Below are 6,489 nucleotides of genomic sequence, written 5' to 3'. Positions count from 1 at the left end.
ATGGGCAACCTCCCAGGGCGGCATCATCTGGGAGGCAGTTTGCCCCGTTCCTGGTGAAGAAAAGCATTCCAACATCTTGTTGCTGAAACTACCATGCATCTCCCTGAATAGTGTGTAGTTTCTCCTCCACATATAGCATTTTGAATGTAGACTAAAAAATGTATTTTGGTCTTTGTCAAACTTTAAACAAAACTTCTTTGGGCTTTCTCCACATCACTCTTTCGCAGAAAGCTATAAATAACAGAAATATATACTTTTCTTTTTATATACATACTGTATATAAATTTATCTTTCAACTTCTCAAAAATGATGATGTAATGTGAAAAAGTTCAAGAGGTGTGAATACTTTTTCAAGACACACTACTTGAGACAAAAGATAAAATCACTCATGTATACGTAAACTAGGACGCTCTCATTTGTTGGCTCTCTGTCTGTTTCAGTGTCAGAGCGCTGGATGGACGGCTTCCCAAGGTGCATCAGCATGTCAACAAGGACGGCTCCGGCAGCTTCAGCTGAGGCCAGCAGAGATGGACGGACACGTCTCTGAAAGACAACAGTGACAGATCATTGGGAACGCAACGGAGGAAAAATGAAGATTAAGAAAGGGAGGAAATGAATGTGAAGTGAGAATGAAAAAAGAGGAGCAAATGAGACAGGGAGAAGAGGAAAGAGAGAGGAAGGAGAGTGATGGTGATGGATGAAGGTAGGCAATGATGGATGGATGGATGAGGAGATGCGGGAGATGGAGATTGACAGCCTCCTTTCCGGGGGAACGGGTGAATAAACTGGCGCAGCAGGGTGGGAGGTGGGGTGGGAGGGAGCTGTCAGATGGAGAGAAAAGGAGAAAAGATGGAGAAATAGAGTGAGAGACGGAGGAGGGGAGGTAATGAGAGATAGACTACGTCTCGGTAATCAAGCCATAAAGGAGAGCCGGAGCGAGGGAGCGAGAGGGAAAAGACGAGTGGGCTCTGAATGAGTCAATCATGATTAATCAAGACGCTTCTTGCTCTCCGTCTCTGTCTCTCTCTTTCTCTCCATCTTTTTGCTCAGACTCATCATCGTTACAAACACACAGACTTGTTTCCCCGTGCAGATATGCCATCACCACTGCACACCCTGCCAGTTTACCAGCATCTTCAATAAGGTGCTTTTCAGACCTGTTGGCTCCTATTCTTCTACATCAACCTTCTCAAATGAAATGATGGGCTCACCATCGAGTGCGAGGTCCAAATAAAAACGAAGAGCCAGGGGGAGTCGAGCAGAGAAGGGAAGGAAAGCAACACAAACTTCTTTACAAATGCTATGAAAACTGCACCAGTGGTGGAGGCTGCTGAATTTGGAAGGCTGGGTCCCATTGAGATGCGGAAAACTACCTCTAATAAAGCTGAAGCCCTGAAAGATGATTGTGTTTGCTTCATTAATTCAGGTCTCTGCTTTGCCTGCTCTCAAATGTCTCGTCCTGCACAAAGGAAGCAAAAACGTGTCTAATCTGCTGCTTGAATATTGTGTTTGGCATATTCAGACGTCAACATCAGCAACAAATCAACCAAAGTTTTCATTAAGACAGGAAGGAGGGAATCAGATAAATTACCATCTAATTCACACTGAACAGTAACTGGACCAATGTGTCTAATAGGTGATGTTTCTATAATGTACCAGAAATGAGTATTTAAAAAAGAGCTGGAAGAAGTTAAAACTGATCCGAATGCAATAAACCACCAATAAGACTCTCAATGAGAGTACTTCAAACAGTACTTCTACTGAGACATCGGCTGATGTTTTGCTTCAAGGTTGGGATATTTTTACATATGGATTTAAAAAAGTGAAATAAGTACAAAAAAAATCCAATGATGAAGCATTTATCTAGAGGGTTATATTCCTCCTATCTCTACGACTTGCCACATCATCCAGGTAGTGGCCAAAATGTGACCAAATAAACTCTGACACTTGCCCTAAGACAGGCTAAAACATTATTAGTTCTTCTGGTAAGTTGTACATAAACGCAGCTGTGTTTGTAGGTAACTGGTAGATTAGAGTCTCAACTCAACCTAGATATGCTTTGTGAAAATCTATGTTTTATTGCCCACACATGTGGATAGTGGTTGGTTTTCACTTAACAAAACACACATTATTATTATTTCGGTAAAATAAAAATAATGTTAGAAATGTCTCAGATAATGGATATGACACACAAATGATAAAAATACCATACCATGTATGAATTATTTATCTGAAATTTTGAAAGTAAATTAGACGAAAATAGCAAATAGAGAAAAAAGAAAATCACTACGTATTTTTAGCTCATCTGCTCTTACAGAAGAGTTTTCCCACTGTCTCTTTTTATAAATGATTACATAAACATCTCAGGTTCCCTCTAAAAGTCCCGTCTACTTATGAACCTGATTTTGTGGAGATAACAGCTCAGCTTGGCTTTACTGCAGCAGAAGACAATGTTTTCTCCTCTGCCACTCTCGGCTGCACTTCTCTTATTTAGTGAGAGAGAGAAAAAAAAGATCTGCCTGACTGCTGAAGCTATAGAAGCTGTAAAAACAACCGGTGCCTGCATGTAACACATATTGAGCAAAATAGGTGCAACTCTGGTGCAGACTGCAGATTACAGGCAGTTATTGTCTGAAGGACAGAGGAAATGCAAGAAGGCCTGCTTGTGTGCTATGTAGATAAAAACTAATTGTAACAGATCTTTAATTCATGATTTTAATACGTAGTAATTCTAATATATACATGTTATATTGTAGTAATACAATATAAAAAAAAACATTAATGGTTTCGGTTATAAATGCCCAGGTATACCAACACCTACAGAAGCTCCAACTCCAAAGAGTCTAAACTACACAGAAATGATGTGTGCAATCATTTGTCGTTATCAACCAGATTGATAGGTACTTTTTGTGTTTTGTTTGATTTTTTTTTTTTTTTACTTTTTATTTGTTTTACTGACAAACGTACTTTGGGTTTGTTTTATATCTTAATTGTCTGAGAGTACTGAAAATGTAATTGAAGGTCTTACCTCACAGAATAGTAATAATTTGCCACAACTTAAATAATTGGTGCACCTGTTTGAGATCAGCAGGCACAGAATAAAACATGACTGGGATACAAGTAAGTTCGCCACCAGGGGCAGCATAGAGGACGGATGACAACTCAGTTGTAAACATTAAAGCATTGGTGATCCATAATGAGGAGAACTACAAGCAGGAAGAGGTTCTTCAGGGAGAAAGCAGTACATGTATAAACCACAACATGGGGAAGATTGAGCTGACTGAGCTCAATCTCAATCTGGCAATCCAGATTGAATTATGTCACTAAGTCTTTTTGTTTAATAAATTAATATGAGTAATTTGCAGGTGTTTAGGAGGGAAATTAATTCTCTGTGGTATCTTTGTTTTGAAACGTCATTTGTTATTTTATTTGGTCATTTTTATTTGCCTCCGGATGCTTTCAGTCTGGTTTCTCCTAGAGCATATATGTGGCACTGAAGACTCCAAACCTAACAGTAACAGGCAATGAATTATTATTGCCCTTCATTGTTTCTAATAATAATGTTGTTATAAGAGTTAATTGGCAGCTATGTCAAACATTACAGTGGTTACTGCACTAATAAGACATGTTAACTGAGGAAACACTTTTATTTTTGAGTGGATTTGGAAGTGCAGGTTCTGCTTCTTCATTTTTAGTGTGGCCCTGATAAATCTCAGCTTCTGCAGACTTGAAAGCCATATTTTGTTGCCCTGAGAAAAATATGGGTTAGGGGTAAAAATGAGGGCATCATTTTGGTGCTTAAGGCTGTTTTCCATAAAAAAGGATAGAATAAGAACGGGAAAAATAATTATTAGTTTTAATTCATTATAGGTTTTGTGGCCTTTATTCAAGTCTCTAATTTGCTTTGTGAAAGACAGTTGAGAAAACCTTCCCTCCTCTTCCTCTGCTGCTGCTCGTGAGGAGTGGTGTGTGAATCCTCAGACAGAAAGAGGAAAAATAGGGCACTTTCATATTTATTTAAGTGTCAGATCCAGAGCTGTCTGTGGGGAGAGAGAAACAGAGAGGAAGGGAGAAAGACAGGAGGAAGGGCTGCAACCACAGGAACTCAGAGGGCTCACAAGCCTTCCTCTGTTTTCTCAATCTCTCACACACACATCTGGCTGCATGGACACACAGAGAAAAGGCAAACAGTGAGAGGAGGAAACGTGTGTGTTTACGTGTGTGAATGAAACAAACCCAGTCTCAAGGCCGAAGGCAGAGTGGTCTAAGTGGTGATTATGTGCAGGTGCTGATCGGGTCGTGAGATCCATTGTCTCTGAGATGTCACATCAATCCTGGGTATGAGCAGCACAGAATAGATAAATCCTCATCAGGGCAGTTTAAAGAACAGGAAGCCCTCATTTTTGCTGTGACACACACACACACCTCAGTAATTACCTGCTGCCTTCAGGTCATGGCAAACGTAAAGCAACACTTCCTCCTGGTGGTCGGGCTGTGAACTGCAGCCACCCTCGTTAGGCTCAAGTTCTGACTCCCCATCATGTCTGTTAATAGATGAAGTATACGGCGTCGACAGCGCAGATCTAATATCAGGTGGACTCAGAGATCCAAGACGGGTTATTTGGTCTCATCAAGCTCAACAGAGACTAGAAATGCCGACCAGATGCTTTCCAAATGTGCAGATTCTGATTGTGAAGAGATAAACAAGAGTTTATCCCTGCAATAAACCTGTTAAAAATTTAGGAAAAAATAAATAAATAGATAAATATTAGAAAATAAAAAAAATAAAAATTTTGCCACTCTGCGTTTTGCTGGTGCGGTCCAGCCACCCCACTGAAAATATTCTTGGGGCGCCACTGGGTTAAAGGTGATTAGGTCAATGGATGCACAATATTGGATTTTTGGTCAATATCCGATATGCCGATATACCAAAACTCATTTGGCCAATAACTGATACCGATATCAAAATTTTTTCCTATACCTACTTACTGAATCTATATGGCTTTCTCTACTGGGGAATTAAATTACTGCATTATCTTTGTTAAAGTAGCCTGCTACCAAATGCTAATAATGAGGTTGAAAATGATGAAACACTTTCAACTTGGATTATGTTTAATGTTAAATTTATTTAGGACATTTGCTCTCTGAGACATTGGTAACACTCAAACAATGCAAATTTGACATTGTACTGTCACTGATGATGCCTGAGTGTCATATAAAAACAACACCATTTATATCGGCGAGTTATTTTGACGGAATGGCCGATGTCCGATATTAAATTTTACAGCTCATCTCAGCAGATAATATCGTGCATCCCTAATTAGGACATCTTTTTTCCTGAATAAAAGATATCATTTGATATCAATGAACTGAAACAACAATGTACATTTAAACAAATAACTCCATCCATAGGAGGATTTCAGCCTTAAATGAAACCACTGACACTTTATTATGATTGGATTGACTTTATTTGTAAGGCACCAGAAGTCCTTCCTTACTGCAGAACATCTCATTATTTATAGTAAATTTTTGTTGCACTTTTTTTTTTCCTTTTTTTTTTGGCTTAAATGAAGCTATGGTTTCATACACACGTTGTTTTCTGTCAAAGTACACACTTTTTTGTTTTATATTATACACAAAATAAGTATTTAAAAAAAAAAAGACCTTTACAAAGCTCAAAATGCTTACAATGTTTCACTCTATGAGGGCAAGAAAGTCGGGGAGGAAAAAAGGGGAGACTGAGGATGAAAAAAGAAGATGGGGATGGGGGCTCAAAGGGTAAAAAAGGTGAATGTACTGCAGTTTTTTTCCCCCTCAGGTGTCACATCGGTTTTTGTAACAACACCACAAGAATCATTCAGGACAGACGAGAGAAGATGCAGCCATATACACATAAAGCTTTCTATGTATAACTGTATAGAGAGGCAAGCACCTCCGACTACTTGAACATATACATAGAATTTCATTTAATTATAACACAGGCTTTGAAGTTCTCCTTCTAGGTTATATTGAGTACAGTTTGAAATAAATGGGGAGGGGGGAAATCAAGTGCATTGATCACAAAATTTCTTTAAAAAAAAAAAGTCTCTCCACTAGAACAAAATCAATCTGTTCCCTGCAGACATGCATTGATGTGTTTCGCTTTCCGTCTACACATCTGGGCATCACTATGACAAGTGAAGGATGTAGCAAGATACAAGCAACATGTGAGCACTTGCTGCAAGCTTATTTCACAAGCGTGTGAAGAAGTTTCGATTGGTTTATCACTGACTACTAGATCTGTACACCTGTTTATACACAATGTGCTATGTATATACATAGATATACAACTGCAGGCTTAATTAAAGAAAAGGTTTACCCTTGGAGACATTCAGACTTTGTAGGACTTGTTTGAAAATCCAATGTGATTTTCAAATAAGTCAATTGTCACCCTTTTTACTGGATGAAATGTCCAAATGATTCTCCATTTTTGTGGAAAATGCGTTCAGT

Source organism: Xiphophorus couchianus, chromosome 9 (assembly GCF_001444195.1).
Source record: "Xiphophorus couchianus chromosome 9, X_couchianus-1.0, whole genome shotgun sequence".
Classification (NCBI taxonomy): Eukaryota; Metazoa; Chordata; class Actinopteri; order Cyprinodontiformes; family Poeciliidae; genus Xiphophorus; species Xiphophorus couchianus.
This window is presented reverse-complemented; position numbering follows the sequence as displayed.